The 17,894-nt window shown below is 42.4% G+C and overlaps 1 long non-coding RNA gene across 1 annotated transcript; it reads left to right on the forward strand.

The window, feature by feature from the left end:
- The first annotated feature begins 15,067 nt into the window (after positions 1–15,067).
- Positions 15,068–17,894, forward strand: LOC123429366. Its single transcript, XR_006622655.1, has 2 exons — positions 15,068–17,215; positions 17,683–17,894. It is a non-coding gene; the product is annotated as an uncharacterized LOC123429366 (long non-coding RNA).

The raw sequence follows: 17,894 nt of genomic DNA on the forward strand, positions 1-17,894 counted from the left end.
ACCAACTTGTCCTTAGTCAAGCATAACTATGTTATGTCCCCTTTGCGGTGTGAGATCAGTAGCTAGCCTGACGAACAAGAACAAGAAAGGGGAGAACAGCAACAGAACGAGAGAAACAAAGGGAAATTCGGAGTTTTCTTTCTACTCTTGGGAGTCTAATTTCCTACAGTTACAGCCACGGTCTAAAATAACCACCTGCTCTACATACGGCACAAGCCACCCTGGAACCAGGCCACACCATAATTAACCACACACTCATAGACATGTTCGGATGCACCCGCACACTCTGCGCCACCGTTTTACAGCTTTGCTGACCGATGGTGCCTGCTTTCGCCTAAGGCGTGCAGTCGTTCATGACAAATTATCAGGGCAGGGAGGGAACACTACTCCTACTAAAATTGCATATATAACCAATTAATAGATGCCTAAACCACATTCAGAATTACTTTTTGAGAGCAAACTGAGCAAGCTCATGCTTGGACAATACTTCCATGGAGAAAATCATGCGTGTAACTTGGCATGCTATAGTTGGGTATGTAGTACTTCCATAATGAAAACAAAACAAAAAAACACTTCTTCTATTTTTCAGTCATCTGTTTTGTAATTTGCTTCAGGTCGTTTTTGTGGCCATCAAATCGTGTAGGAATCTCAGTGTTGCTTTGTCTGTTCCCTCTTTCTGTTTTTCTCTTAAGTCGTGTTGGCCTGTTGGGCTTCAGGGGTTTTCGGTTATGGGCTTTTATTGGGTTGCGAAGGCGTGCCGGTGGAGGAAGTCGTCGGCGGAGGCGTTCAACGGCAAGGGCTGGCGGCAGGTCATGGAGGGCGGCCAGCTGTCGACGAGCAGCTCTGAGAAGAGGGAGGTTAGCCTGTGGGGTGGCACCGGGAGGAAGGAGAGGGTGGTAGGGAAAGGAGGACGGCGAATATTTTCTGTCGGGTCCGCCACAAGCAATTGCTCGTCGCAGAGGCCGGAATCAATCGTCAACGACGGTGGGGTGAAAGGTACAGCAAGTTATTCCCCTCTCCCCCATGAGTTTTCTCGCTCAGCTTCACTTCATTTTCCTTCTTCTATCATTGAGCCCATGTCAGATGATTTTTGTAGGGAGTCTGTTCTTAGCTCCCACACCAAATTCATGTCATAACACAGTGACCTTCCGGTTGTTAAGTTACCGAGATTGAGGTGCTTGTGCCCTGGGTTATGTGTGTTCAGCTTTTCTTAATTTCTCTTCAGATTTGTTGTAGATTGGGGGAACTCAAACTCAATAAATTTAACATTCATTCTTGTATTTTCAGTTCTCAGTCATGTGTTTCAGTTCATTCATTATACATCTATGTTTAGTTCATACAAGTCTAGTGTGTTTAGTTCATACTGCAGGGAATCAATCCATTCAAACCATGCATTGTTGTGGTTCAATAAAAAAAATTGAGCTAGCTAGCTTAAAGAGCAAGTAATGAAAGGAACTAAGTACTGCTGTTCCCTAGCTATCTTCAGATAGTAGTGAGCTTAATGGTTGCATAGACGTATATATTTAGTTTTAACTTTTAAGTCAGGGTGTGGCGTGTGAAAACAACACATGCATCATGCATGTTTCATAGTAGCACTATGATTTCGAATGCAAGAAATTAGTAGGACATGCAGGAGGTATTAACTTTTTTGTCCTAAATCTTTAACCCCTTAGATAGTGCAGCCCGTAGTTCCAGCGACTGGACAGTTGACAACAGAAATACGTTTCAGTGGGAACTAGTAAATAACCAATCAGTATTCAATGTCTGTGGACTGAATGTGGTGCGTGAAGTTTGTGGAAGTTCAGGGGGGTTGTGTAGTTTATACGTGAAGTGGTAAGTAACCAAGAAGTAGCTTAACTTTTTTGTTGCTGTTTGTGGAAGTTCAGGGTAGTTTGGGACTGTATGAAGTTTTTATCAGCTGATTGTTCTTACCATTTTTCATGTGGACTGAAAAGAATTTGAGTGTGTTCTTACTTTTTGGTACTTCTTTTATTTCAGTTATTATTGTGTCGGTTTTGCTCTCTTTTTTACGGTTTGTAGTATTTATTCTTCAATACCTCAGGAATCAGCACCTTAAGTGTTTGTTTCAGTTTTTCAGTTGTTAGTCTCAGTTTTTTAGCAGGTTCAGTTTTAGTTGTTTTAGTAGATCATTTTCTACGTTGTTTCAGTTTTAGTTCTTTTGGTAGATCGTTTTCTCAGCTTTAATGTATTTGTTTCAATCACTCATCCAGTTTTCAATTTTTAGGCATCAGTATTCCTAAGGATCAGCTCTCTAAGTGTTTCACTTGAGTTCTCTTTAGTTATTTGTTAAGTCTTCAGTTATTTGGTCGGTGTTTTTCTTTTTCAGTAGTAATCTTCAGTATTTGAAGTTATTTCAGTCCCAGTCCTCACTATTAGTCATTAGTCATTCATGTAATATGTATTCAGATTAGTCATCAGTCATTTTTTGTGTTTAGATCAGTCTTAATCATTTGTATTTTCATCAGTTGCTCATATTTCTTCGTTTCTCGTCTTTTTATTCCGTCCTTCTTTCTTAGTCTCTTAGGTTCTTAATTCCTTCAGTTTTTTCAGTTTCTCATTCAATTTTCTGTCTCGTCTAGTTCTCTGTTTCATCCGTTGCTCTGATTTCTCTTTATTTCTATCCTTTTATTCAGTCTCACTTTGAGTCTCTTAGATTCTTAATTCCTTCAGTTTTTCTAGTTTCTCTATTCCCCAAGTTTCTCATTCATTTTTCTGTCTTCTCTGGTTCTCAGTATCATCGGTTCCTCTTATTTCTTCATTTTTCTCATTGTTTTATTCGGTCTCACTTCCTTAGTCTCTTAGATTCTTAATTTCAATCTTTCTTCATTGTTCATATCCGGTCTCGCTTTAGTTTTCTCAGTCTTACTCAGTCTGTCTTCGACTTCTTTTGCTAGTCTCTTATTTTGATCTTGCAGTCGGTACCCAAAGGCATAAATTATGTTCAGTAAGTCCCTCCCCATTCACATTGTTTTGGTCATTTTTCACTCTCCTTTTGCTTCGTCTTGGGCACATAGTATTTTCTCTGTCATCTGCAGCAGCTAGTGACTCTTCGTCTGTTATATTTCCAAAATATGGCTAGAAATTTAATTAAGCTCTAGACAGGGAACATGGAGGTATAATTTATGTTCTAGTTGTGTTATTCAAGTATATATTTTTTCGCGCAAGGTGTTATAGTTCTTTTTAGGGTGAAGCAACCTGCACACACAAGCAAGAAAATGCTCATAAAGATTCATCTTCACCAAGAACCTTTGTTATTATTGTGATCCTGATAAAACCAAGCAATACATGGCAACAAAACCAGATTTTTCTTCACTCATATGCATGAGTAACATTGTGTATCATTCGCCCTGACAGGTCACATTCTTTTTTGCTCTTGGATTGAGTTTTTCAGTAATATATTGTAACAAATCCTAAGGGTTAGTACCCTAAGTGTTTCACTTGAGTTCTCCTTAGTTATTTGTTAAGTCTTCGGTTATTTGGTCAGTGTTTGTTCTTGTCAAATAATTTAAAGTTAAGTCATTAATTTTTATTTTACAGGGATTTTGTTCATGGTCGGTGTATCCTAGAAATTACCTCTAAAGGTAACTTCTAGATTGTGCATCCCTGGAGAACGCATGACTGGACTACGCCTAAGAGAAGGGATTGTCACCAACACCCTGTACGAGACATCAACGGATGACCGCATCTACTTCGACCAGGGCTGGAAGGAGTTCCTCATTAGGACTGCTCTTGGGGTTGGCACAAATGTTCTAATCACCATGAGGACCAATGTGCTCAACGAACTGAACATAATGGTTGCCCTTGACACCATCAGTTGAGATCAATAAAGGGAGTCATAGCAGTAGCTGGGGTACCCAACATCTAAGTAGGTAGCAACCATATGTAATCGGCCCCGAGTCCTGAACTAGTTTGAACGTGCGATGTCAATGTGTCGCAACTTTTATCATTCCCGCAAGTGAACCATATATATGTATGCACGTGTGCGTGTTTTGTGGCTTTGTAGACATTGGTTTCGACATCTTTTTTATTATTTTTATTGTTATTGTTTTTTGAGGGAAACAGCGGAACTCTGTTGCATAATGTTATTGATTTTTAGAATAATAATACAAAGAGTATTTGTACAAAAAGAGGGAAAAAAACAAGCAGGTGAAACTAAAATACAACAATTTTCGTTTTTGTTAGTAACTTCTTGCATATTTTCCTCCCTTTTTGCTACATGTTTGGTATGTCAAGCAGTAGGGAAGTGGATCTTTTGTTCATTTTGGTTCTTTTTATCAAGACATTCCTTCGTTCCAAGCTTTACGGAGTATTATGCAGCTTATATGCGTGTTCATTTCTTCAGATTCATATTTTCATTCCGCAAACATTGGAGGTAACATGTATCTTCATTTTTGCATTTTCCCTTCCTTTTCTAATTAAGTGTGCACCAGTATGTGCCGCTTCAATTTCTACATGCAATTCTGCAGCATGAACATGTTCTATACTTTCTTTTTCGTTGTGTGTGGGGACAGCTAAGCCGATGAGAAGTAACGAACTGAGGGTGGTAAACTTTTGTGCTGGTGGCTGGGGGATGTGAGTAATTGTTTTCATTTGGGGCCATACAGGACGGGCTAACCAGGGCCGGGCCCACAGTGATGCCAAAAGTGCAGTCCACACAGGGCCCCAAATTCTAAGGGGCCCTAATTTTTTTATAACAGCCCAGTATTAAAAAGAAAATACTGAACACTTTTGGGCCTTATTTCGCTGGAGTGGGCTGGAGTCGAGCGACAAGGCCATCGATCGAGCGCACTCCTCGTCTTATCGCTACGCTACAGGGATCGTTGATCGGGACGAAATTCCCTAAAAAAATAAACTACAGGGATTGGATCTACATAGTCGCCTCGTATCGTCGCCACTCCAAGTTCGCCCTGGCCACCATCGTTTTCTGCCCTTTCCTTGGTCATCCTCCTCGATCGCTCCTCCTTTAGATCAGCTGCGCTAACAAAAGAACGAGTGCGTGTGTGCACGTTCATGAGAGGCTCGTCCGTGCAAAGCACTGATCTCTCGATCGTTTTTCACTGTCAGTCAGTCAATCTGGATAAAGACCACAACTTTTTGGCCTCCCCACACCTGATTCCATCCGATTCCCATCCCATCCGTCATTACTCATTAGATTGAGCCACTGTTTCCTTCTTCGTTTCCTCCCAGTCTCTCAAATCCCAGACTCGGCGATGTCGTCTCGTCTTATTAGATCGGTGACAGACTCCTCCAACCTCCAGGTGCTTATCGAATCCTTCTTTTTGATTAAATTTGGTTCCTATTCCTAATTTTGTGAGATATATATATACATTGTAATAGTAGCTCGCTAGTTCATTTTTTATAAGATAGGGTCCCATTTTTTAATTTCGCACAGGGCCTCGAATTTTGCCGGCCCGGCCCTGGGGCTAACCCAAGTGGGAATTCGACCTGAACAAGAACTGAAAATTAGACGAATTTTGTTTCCATCATCTGAATGAACTGAAAAAAACTGGTACACATGTCAACCACACATTGGACGAAAATGTGACCTGAGCTAAAATGAAAATCAGACGTGTGATGATTAGGCACACCCAACAAAAATTATCTGCAAAATTAATTGGGATAAATCTGACCCTCCCCTGCATAATGAAAGCGAAATCAAGAAAAAAAGCTCCCATGCACAAAATAAAAAAGACTTATATTTTGGGACGGAGGGAGCACCTGTGGGCATGTGTCGTGATCACTGATCAGCACGAACGGTTCCTTGCCTCTGGTTCTTCAAGCGGACTGGCAAGGCAACACAGGTTGATTCTCTCCTCTCCTCATACTGTACGAGAAGGAGCAAAACAGGGCATGTTCAGAGATATAGATTCAACAACTCGGACGACGGAAATCTGAGTGCGATGATCCGAACAATTCCAGTGAAGGGTTTCCGCGGTCGCGAGCGCTATGAACTTCTTGCTCTAGCACCAGCTGGTTCGTCAAGCAGACGAGCCGAGCGAGGCAAAGGCAGACGATATTTCAATTACAAGTGGCGAGATGCGGGTGGCTGTTGTGTTATCTGCTGCAGCAACGGCTATTTATAACGAGCACGTAAAGCGAGGCACGCAGATGCAGGTTGAAAAGGGTGCAGGTGTGGTGTGGTCTTGTCTTGTCAGCGAACGACCAATGACCTAGCTTCACTTGCCTTTCCTTATAGAGCACCTGGAAGCTCGTCACACAACAAAAATGAGCAGTGTTCGTTCGTTAGTTGGTGTCTACATGTCGAGCCACCACTGGCTGACTGCTGCTGGTTTTTCTATGAAAAAAATTTAAAGTGTGGCGAAGTCTTAAAGAAAGAATCCTTTTGATGCAAATCGAAAGAGTCAGTACACATTACGAATGAAAAACCAAATACAATGAAAATATAAACATGTTTCAATAGAAAAACAACCTAAAACGTAACGATAATGAAGCTTTCAATGACATCTAGAAGACCTAGGTAATGGCAATGCCTTACCCTCATTCTAAAAATCTTCCTTAATTTTACCAAGATCAATATTTTTGAAGATCTCTCACTCAATAAAACAAACCATCAATACTTCGTCTGATTGGTTTATAAAATGTTTGAAATGTACGTGAATAATGTTGGATGATGGTCTCATGCATCTGCGTCTGAGGACTAATCCACTTGTCCACAAACGTACACCTAAAGAAATTTGCAGGTCGCTGTCATAGATGCGTTTACTCCACGAGACTTTGTCTGCCAAATCCATCACATGTAGCTTTCATTCTCATGCGTCTACTCATGAATACTAGTACTTGACCGTCGCCTGAGGTGACGCGCATAGCCGGCAGAATTGAATCGTGTCTTACTCTGCTTTGTGTGTCAAATCTGCTTTCACTTTCTTACTTCTCCTCCCGAAACTTCCTCAACTTTATAATATAGCGTTCATACGTTTCCAGGATTTAAATTTTAACCATTAATTAAATTAATAATACATAAATCAAGATACTCCCTCCGTCACGGTTTAGAAGGCACGCTTGAAAATCTTTGGGACCAAGGTAGTCATCGATTGATTGTGAGATGTAGCAGGTGTAAATGCTAATGCGCCTAATCAGCTGAGAAAGAATTAATACTAATGCCTGAGTAGCAAATTGGAATGGCGCATGCATGACTAGCAGGGGCGGACCTAGAAACATTTTTGAGTGGGGGCAAATACTTGAGTGGGGGCATATTTTGGTACATTTTGTATAATTTATAGAGTTTTGGTATTTATTTTCTAAAAATACAACCAAATACTACAGGATTTACAAAACTTGAATGGGGGCCATGGCCCCCACTCACATCAACGTGGGTTCGCCCCTGATGACTAGTACTAGTACTAGTACTAATTAATAAGAGTAATTGCTTTCGCGCCTTAAACCTTGTCTATTTTGAAAACGCACGTAAGTTTAACTGTGCCTTCTAAACCGTGACGGAGGGAGTATTGAAAATTTCTACTGCAGCAAACGAATATTTATAGCGAGCACGTAAAGCGATAGCAAGGCAGAGAGGCACGCGGATGCAGGTTGAAAAGGGTGCAGGTGTGGTGTGGTCTTGTAACGAACGACCAACGACATAGGTTCACTTGCCTTTCCTTATAGAGTACGTGGAAGCTCGTCACACAACAAAAATGAGCAGTGTTCGTTCGTTAGTTGGTGTCTACATGTCGAGCCACCATTGGCTGGCTGCTGCTGGTTTTTTGATGCAAAAAAATTTAAGATGTGGCGAAGTCTTAAAGAAAGAATCCTTTTGATGCAAATTGAAAGAGTCAATACACATTACGAATGAAAAACCAAATACAATAAAAATATAAAATGTTGCAATAAAAAAAACCTAAAACATAACGATAATGAAGCTTTTAATGATATTTAAAAGACCTAGGTAATGGCAATGCCTTACCCTCATTCTGAAAATCTTCCTTAATTTTACCAAGATCAATACTTTTAAAGATCTCTCGCTCAATATAACAAACCATCAATACTTTGTCTGATTGGTTTATAAAATGTTTGAAATGTATGTGAATAATGTTGGATGATGGTCTCATGCATCTGCGTGTGAGGACTAATCCACTTGTCCACAAACGTACGCCTAAAGAAACTTGCAGGTCGCTGTCAGAGATGTGTTTACTCCACGTAGACTTTGTGTGCCAAATGCATCACATGTAGCTTTCATTCTCATGCGTCTCCTCATGAATACTAGTACTTGACTGTCGCCTCAGGTGACGCGCATAGCCGGCAGAATTGAATCGTGTCTTACTCCACACAGATTTTGTGTGCCAAATTCATCACATGTAGCTTTCACTTTCTTACGTCTCCTCTTGAAACTTCCTCAACTTTATAATATAGCGTTCATACGTTTTCAGGATTTAAATATTGACCATAAATTAAATTAATAATACATAAATCAAGATATTGAAAATTTCTTTTGGACACGAATTCAATAATATCATTTTTATGATACATTACCTATGTTTTATTAATTAAACCTAAATGTTAAAGTGCATATTACACTCTTCAAGACCGAACTGCTGGGCAAGCGGTGGCGATGTCCACGTAGGATAGAAAGAGTGGTCGAAGGAAATAATAGCGAGAGAAAAAACCGCTCGCGAAAGCCAGCGATTGGGTGCGTGATTTTGCGCTCAGATAAGTTTCCCTTCCTTCCCCACGAAGGCTCCTCGCTGCCGCGCCCTCAGCCGCTTCGTATTCCCCTCCGAGCACCTCCCCTACCCTCGTCGACGTTGACACCCTTGGGCTCCTCGCCTCCCCTCCTCTACCCTCCCCTCACCGCCCGCGTCGGCTTCGAGCTCGACCTCTCCATCTCCGAGTACTCCCTATTCTGATTCGTCTATTGCCCCATCCCCTTCGCAAATCTCACCGCCTCCGCATCCACTCTGACCCACAAATCATGCTCCCGTGTCGAGTCCTGGGCCTCCACCGTCGCTCCCACTGCCGGTGGCACAAGCAAGCTAGGGCACAATGCGGAGCCCTGTCTATAACTCATCAAGTTGCTCTATGCCTATCTCAGGGAGTTTTTGTCGACTGATTGTACGCATGTGTGTTGTCTCGCGGGCACCCTCCTCCAGCGCACGGCCAGCGAAGAAGGCGATGACGCCGCCGACCCTTTCGCCTGCCGAGTTCCTCCTGCACATGCTCGTCCAATTCTGACTCGCGGGGGATGACTTCACGTCTTTTCCTATGCAGACGTATCGTGCGTTCGCCTGGGCTCGAGCAGAGCTGAGCAAGCAGCCACCATCGCTTGGGCTTGGGGACACAGTCAAGCTGCTTCTGATGTGCCTGAACCATTGTGTTGTTGGTCCACAAATGGATACACGCATGGTGTTTGAAAGAATGCCAGTAAGGAACGTCTGTGATAGCCAGGTTGGATTCTGGAATCCCCTGATACAGTGGACTATGTATCGGGTTGTGTTGAGGACATTCTTATTCTGCCCCATTGGCGCAGTGATAAATAACGTGGCACAAGTCTTCGCTATGTGGCTGGCATATATGGACCCATGGAAGGTTACGCAAGAGGAGATGGATGAGTATGACATGTCCCTGATGTAAGGGACAAACACACAGTGTGCTGGGGACAGAAATAAGGAGCAAAAAGGAGATCTGTTGTATACTCCATTGTGGAAGAATTATGTGTTGAGTAATTACCTCTTCTATAGCTCGATGGTGGTGCATTTTCATGGGTTTTGCACACAAGTTTATCCATTCTGATGTCTTGTTTGTGCTCCTGATGATCCTAAAGGTTAGTCCTGGTTCTCGAGTGTTACTTATGTTGCCATGCCATACATGACATTCGTCAAATTTATGACCAGGTCTCATGTCTATTGATGGCTTGATGGTCATCAATGCAAATTGCTAAAAACTCACGATCGTTGAAACATGATAAGTCAGGGTGTTGGATTTCTCCACCTTGCAAGTGTTTCAAGGTGTTGTATATTGCCACATACTACATCATTTGCATTTTTTCTACCATATCAGAGAAATACAAACCATGCGATTCTACAATATAAGCATACCGGGTATGCTTTCCAGAACAAAAATATACTATTAGACATGTTGAGCATTATTCCTCCATCAAGCAATTAGACAAGACTGTCAATTTGAATCAGTGTCCATCTGAATTACAGAGTTCAGGTGGTCAGCAAACGATAACATTTCTAGCTGCATACCTAGACCAACCATTTCCGAGACACTCGCAAGCAAAGAAGTTACAGCAGAGAGATAAAAAGATATTGACTCTGAGCTTTACTTTGACTACAGTGCATAGGATTTTGGATGGTAGGTTGAACATCGGCAGGTACTGGTCAAGCTGCTGCTATGTAGATGTCTCAAGCTATACAGTTAATCATGATGCATTTATGTGAGAACACGATTTTTTTTTGGTGAGGCACAATTTAATCTTAGAGCAATTTAGTGAATAACCGGGTGAAGATATTATTCGTGTCGATCTTACTATTAGTGATGGAATAAAATTTCTGATGATTGGGTGCTTAACATGCATGTGGTAATAAACAAAGGAAATAATTAACGAGCCGTTGCATTCATGTGGGAGGAAACAAAATAAAGATTACGCGATCAGATAGGATAGTTTGATAATGAAAAGGCACTGTCTGTGTGTCCACATTGCATTATGCAGCATATCAAATATATTCAGTTCTAAAATGGAGAATAGAAGGCTCTCTTGTGAAATCTAGCAATGAAAAGTTTAGTCAAGGACTCAAGATATAGCGTTCAGATACCACAAGAAATCCAACTAATTTTTTGTATCCCCCTGGACACTATGCCTCCAGGCAGCGGGGCAGCCAATCGCTGCAACGAATCAATCAGATTTGTAAGAGTAAAATTCATTGCCTGTGGGTTGGACACGACACTGAAACCTGAATATTAAACCCCAAACTAGACAGAGCAAAATTGCAAAAACAAGCATATTTATAGTTGACAAATGAAACTGATCAGGCAGTCCGCACGCCAGCTTGAGCAAGCAGCTATTGCAGCCCTACGTGCAGTTGCAGTACACACCAGTTGGGGTGCAAGGGCACTGACGGGAACGCCACCCGCCACGTAGGAGGCTTGGGGTGGTCGTGACGGCGGCATCTTCAGCGGCATCGCCAGACGAGCTCCATGTGTGGGGGAGATATCTCCATCGCCCCGCGCCACCATGTCTCTCGCCGACGTCGGCCTCGCCACATAAGAGGTCTAGACCGTCTGTGCCGCCAGTCAAGTTGCGCTCGGGGTGGTCAATCTGTGGTGCTATTACCCCCCCCCCCCCCCTCCGCCCTTTATTTTAACCCATTCCTTCATGTTTCTTGTGGAACTAACTGTGATTTTAACATTGCTTTTGTTGTACCTAGGTCCATGGTTTGCATGTGCTGCTTCTATTGGTAGACCCCCTCCTCGGATTCTTGTTCGATCTATGCCGGCCATCACGCCTTTGTCCAGGAACCAGGTTCAGATTCTCGTTCGATCTTCAACCTCTCCTCTTCAACAACTCTGACTTATATATGGCCGACACGATGTTACATCGTGAACCACTTCTTAATATGGACCTGCTGCATTAGTTTGCTTGCAATTTATGTGTATTCCTTTTTGATGCAATTCTTTATTCAACAGCTCTGACTTATATACGGTTTTTGACCTGTTTTACTCACACAAGCACGTTCACCAGTATAAAAACTAGATAAGTGTGCCTATGTACGCTCAAGAGGCGCGCCGGGCGCGCCCCTGCCACTAGTTCTATCTACTCTATGCACTCCACCGTCTCTTCCTCCTTGGACAAAAAGTGCTCCTACACCATTCTCCTCTATGGAGCTTCCTGCTGGCTAGGTGAACTATGCCAAGCTGCCACCTTTCCCAACCGACCTCACCTCCTATTGCTTTGATGGTTACCGTGTTGTTTCAAGGATGAATTCATCGACGAGGCAAAACTTTTACCTTTTTTATAGCTAACTATTGTATAAGCTAGCTATAAAATGGGCTATAAAATAACTTATAATCAACAGTTGGCTATACTATTAACCATGCTCCAATGCCAATTCGAAGCTTGGCCTTGGGAACTGGAGCAACACGCTCCATAAGTCAACCGGGCGCGATTGTCCTCCGTATGTTTATCTCTCTCATCTACTAGTGTACCCACAAAAAATGTTGCCTTGCATGCTAACGCTGACCCCCATGTGTTTATCTCCCCTGTTAGGAAATTCACTTGTGTCTGTTGCGCTAGGCTGGTGGATTGCTCCTCTGGGAAAGTCAACCCTGATAGCTCCGATATGAATCAGTGCAGAACTGATATTTTGTATAAGGTCCTTGGTCATCGGATGAATAAGGCCACCTATATATGTTAGCGGCTTTGATCGTGCAGTTAAGCCAAAGTTGCCTAATATAGGTTGCACACCACCCTGCTTGATCGTGTCGTGTTTTCCAAGTTACCTCCTGTTTCGTGCCACGTAGCATGGTGTGCCTTGTTTGCTTATCTGCTTAGTGGACTTCACTTATGTCGTGTTGTTCTGCTACTATTAGGCTGTGTTATTCGGGTGATATTAAGGTGTCTGGAACCCCTTTATTGTTTGCAACACTTGTGCTTTGTGTTTGTGTTTGCAACACTTGTGCTTTGTCAGTTACGTCCTCTGATTTGGTATTTTGTGTCTTAGACCATATTGCGATAGAAACAAAAGAGTCTGTTCTATGTTGAGCGGGACGTCAAAACCCCTAATCCTCATTGAACCCAGGGGCGGAGCCAGAACTTTTGTGAAGCCTGGGCGAGTTTGAGCCTAAGTCTCTAATCTAGAAATAAGTTGAGTATTCAGATATACAATACTTAATATCACCATACTTTCGAACTACAAATCCACATTAATAATGTAGTAAAATTTAATGATTTAAATTTTTAAATTAATATTCAATTAGTTTTTTTTACCAATAATATCACTGAGGGGTGCGATTATAATGGTCTACATAAGGCCTCAGCATAACTAGAATGGGTACAACCAACACAAACCCACACACAGAGAATCATGTCAGCAAGAGCTAAGTCATAACAGATGGAACTGAGGTCACCGGTTGATGCCATTGATGCCACCAAATAAGAGGGGCCACTGCGTCAAGTCACCGGCCAAAGAAAGCCTCATGCCGCTCAAATGGAATCAGGAACGTAGCCCCACCGTCGCCGCCGGCTACATGGAGGAAGTCGACGGAGCTAGCCACCGGAAACAATGACGAAAGGGTGCATAGATGAGGCACGAGAAAAAAAAAAGATGGGCTCGCCCCATGTCGCCCACACGGACAACGCGTGGGCAGTTTAGTTTATATCGAACCAACGAAACGGTAATATTTAAGTAAAAAAATTGTACATGCTCATTCCTAATTGGTGCATAGAGGTCGGAAGAAGATAAATTCACTCTCAAATTTCAATATATAACTATCTAAACCCAAAAACTAGAGTCGTAAATTTGGAATCATCTGCGGTTGCGGATCATTCTCCGTGCCCTAACCTAAAAATTTCTATCAATTCCAAAATCAGTTAGCAATATTACCTACTCCCCCATTTTTAAATATAAGTTTTTTTAAGATTTCACTACGAATTACATACGGAATAAAATAAATAAATTTATATTTGGAAATAAATTTATATACATACGTATGTAGTGTGTAGTGAAATCTTTAAAAAGACTTTCGTTCAGAAACGGAGTGAGTAATAACGAAGGAGGAGACGAGCAGTCCAGCATGCAAAACGTTCCTGGAGATGGATCATCACTGGCTGCCACGGCCGCTCGCAGCCTGTCATCTGCACGATACGTGACATACCAGGAACGTAACAACTCGTCTTCCTTAGTGAGTAACTTTTTTGGGCCTTTCGATACCTAAATTAGCCCATTAAGCCGTTACTTAAGAAGCCCAGCACAGTCTGCCCGGGTAAACAATGATGTGCAGCAGGATTTGCCCAATCGCAACAAGCCTTCCTGCGGTGTTCAGCAGCCAGCGAGCCCGGGCAACTGCCCAGGGTCGCCGGGCGATGGCTCCGCCACTGATTGAACCTTACCATCGCGGCTCGAGTTTGCGTGTATAGTCCGTTCGATCCCGACACGGTCAATGTTTTTTTGGGTTGCGTTTAAAGGGTTAGTGGTCAGAAGTGACATGCTTTGTTATCCTCTATCCCGCGTGCTAGAGTGGCGTCCTATCAGCCCCCGTGGGCTCTTCCCGGTGCACATAAGCTGTCTTAGCCCTACGATTCTCTTCTTCATCGAACACTCTTCTCCATCTGTTCTCCTCCTTTTGTTGAAGTGTTGTCGTAGCTCACGCGCCGATGCAGCGCGAGACGCCGGAGTTGGACCCTCCCGTCCCGCGCGGAGCTCCTTCCCCCGCCGACCTCTCCTCCACGTGGGCAGCGATGGGGTGCTAGTCCGTGTGCCGTCGGCCCTCTCCTGAATCGGGCAAGGGAGGGGGATCGGCGAAGAAGTCCGTACGGTGCTGCAGCGGGAGACGGACGCTCCTCCACGCGGTAGGGATGGGGTGCTAGTCCGTGTGCCGCCTGCCCACTCCTGAATCGGGCAAGGGAGGGGGGTCAGCGGAGAGGTCCGCGCGCCGCCGCCGTGGGAGATTACTGTGAATATTTTTGTTGATTCTGTTTTTTTTATTTTTTGTTGCAGTAAACTCATTGCTGGTGATGTGCTCTCTTAGTGTGGCCATTAAGGACAGTAAAACTGCACCTAATCCCTGTCCTCTCGGCGTTTTGCGTTTCTGGCTGTCCGTTTTTCAGATCTGATCGTTTCCAGCCGCACGATCTACCCTGTGTGCCACGTTCTGCGCTTCGTGGGCCGACTGTCCTAAGGGACGCTGCTTCAGCGGCCGAAACGCAGTGTTCTGGTTGATTGGGTCCTTTGGGCTGCTGCTCTGGTGCATTGGGCCTTCTGCCAGCCCATTCGAAGGAAGGCCGGTTATCAGCCAGTGTACGAGCGAGCGCGTGACCTGACCAGTCCTAATCAGGAGGGAGCGACCGCGTCAACCCTAATCCAATCCCGAGTCCTTCGAGCCGCACAGTCCAATCCCCATCGATGCTGAGGATGAATCGAGCCGGCAGACAAGAGCATCGGTGCGGCCGGTTCGATTCTGTACTGTCGCACGCGCAGGTGCGGCCGAGCCACCACAGAGCGCCATCGATGCCGACGATGAGTCGAGCCAGCGGACAGATCGGTGTGGCCGGTTCGATTCGGTTTCCCGTTCGATCTGCGTAACGATTCCATTGTTTCTTCTTACCGCTCCTATCTTCTTCCTCCTATTCCATTTGGTTCTTCCGATCTGAATATTGCTCGAAAAGATAGAGGACTAGGATCTCGTTTTGTTCACAAATTGCGTTCATGTTTTTTTTGCAGGATCAATTGATACGCAGGATTACAAGAAGTTTACCGTGGTGTGATTGGCCGAACAGTGAATCTCCAGTTGTGGTAGCACTTCCTGAATGTATATCATATCCTCCCTCTCTCTCTCTCTTCACTCCAAATTCCTGTCAGAAGTACCGGTCTGATTGGTGCTACAACAGGGCATATACAAGCTGGAGATATTTGGATGTTCTAATTTACTGCCATATGCCGCTGATTTTAGAAGAAATTTTATAAGTTATCACTTTAGTTAACTTGCTGTAGGATAATTATGTGATGCAACTAGACATGGTACTGAATAATCAGAATTGTACTTTTCGGTGGTTGAATAGAAGCATACATATTATTAGACGTGATGATGTACTCCTGTGAGGCTAATTGGCTATTTATTTCTTTTTCTTTCTACTTTGAACACAAATGTAGTTCTTGTAGAGCTGAGTTTGATGGACAATCTCCAAGATTCACAAACCACAAGAGCTACGAGAGTTCACATTCAGGTTTACTTTGCTTCTCCATGGCTACCACTGTGGCATTGCTCATTGAGTTTGATACAAATTGTGGTTTAGATTATGAATAAGCCCTTTTTAGGATCCTTAGTGCCTATATAAATATGTTCTTGCTTATAGTAATATAATACTGCAATGGCTAAGTTAAGGTGATGCTTGTGCTTTTCTTTCTATATATTATATGCAGGTTCAGTTCGTCTCCGCCAAGGTACTGCTTGTACGACTGTCTTGATGATTGACAACGGATAAAGAATGGACGTTGGTGTGGGTAAATTAATGCAGCCAGTTTTGGTTGTGAGGTTCTATATGGAGAAATGGCTAGACCTAAGCTCTCATCAAACTTTTTGGCGGCACCTTTGATGAAATTATTTGAGATCCCAACAACCACTTTGTTTCTCTATTGCCTTCAAGCTTATCTTGCTTTCCCTCTCCCTGCTCCCATTCACTTATCTATGTTATTATTGTTTTGTTGATGTCACTAATTTCTATACCAATGGACACGGCAATATGCAACGAGCCGGAGAGTGAAATTAGAAAGAATTAAGTCAAAAGAACCGACCGAGTGATGTAATAATAAAATCAGTACACAAATGGCATTTCCAAATTTCTGTAGAAGCAAAGTAAAAAAGGAATGATGTACTGTACTCGTATTATTCAAGGAACTATCTCAAAAGAGAATATTTTAGTAATTCCACAATTGAAAAATTGTATTTGATGGAATTGTCAAATATGACCTTGAAGTATCAAGTGTATAGTTTGCTTTAGAATTTGCTAATTCAATATTACTTAATTTTGCAATTCCACAATATTTTTAAATGCACTGTACACTATTATTCGGAAAGGTTCTTTACATATGAGTAGATCACATTAACATTGCTGTTATTTATGTTGAAGCTAGACGACACGTTTCTTTATTTTGTAAGCTGTTATGAGATCAATGGTTAGGTTAAATGATATGATTATAGTCAAAAGGGTGATGATTGTACAATTTCGTGATGTTTCTTATACGCGTGTCGATCACCCATGATATGATTATATTTATTAATCCAGATGCATTTCTGTAGTCCCATATCGCTAAAACGATATTGTTTTATTCATAGTATATATTCCGCACTCATTGAAATAAACTTGGCTAATATGTCTTGTTTCATAGCTAATTTTGTACTTTCAGTTTCACATGACTATGACTGGATCATGGATTAAGAAGCTGGTACGGCCAGACTTGGTGTTTACATGGGTCGTTCTGATCTAGAAACTTTTGTGCAACAGAACCAATGTCCATGAAAGGTTTTTTTTTTGACATAAATAAATTTGTCACTCTTATTTCATGCATTAGACTGCTCCTCCAGTTGGAAGTTGTGGTAAAGTACATGGTTAGATAGACCAAGCCCACATATTATTATTGTGTATTCATGTATTTTTCTTCCTTTCTTGGTTATTAGTCAGCCCCTATGTCACTGCACTTGCCACCATTGAAGTTAGTGTAATCATGAAGTTACTGTTAAATAAATCACTAGATGTGCTTCCTTCTCATGAAAGTACATGTTTTATTCTTCACTTTCTTGGATGAAGATTATTACTTTTTAACTGGGATTGAAGATAAATTTATTGTACATATGAAATCAACATCCATTTTATATGAATTAAAATCTCTATCCAAGAACAATCATTGCACCCATTGTACCATTCTCATGTCATCTTTGCATGTTACTTTCTTTGCTATGCATCCGATTAAATATGCGTATTCTTTGCAGGTGCAACTTAGTCGCTTGCAAGGAATTTTTGGAGAGAAATGAAACTTCTAGGTCAACTGATTTTTTTTGTTTCCTGTGATAATAGTTGTTTAACTGAGGATCCATGTTTGTATTCTCATTTTGGATATGGACAATGATGTCTCTGATATGTTACATTATAAACTATTGAAGTATATGACTGGAACACTGGGCGATGCATTTGTTGATGTTAA

Source organism: Hordeum vulgare, chromosome 2H (genome assembly GCF_904849725.1).
Source record: "Hordeum vulgare subsp. vulgare chromosome 2H, MorexV3_pseudomolecules_assembly, whole genome shotgun sequence".
Taxonomy (NCBI): Eukaryota; Viridiplantae; Streptophyta; class Magnoliopsida; order Poales; family Poaceae; genus Hordeum; species Hordeum vulgare.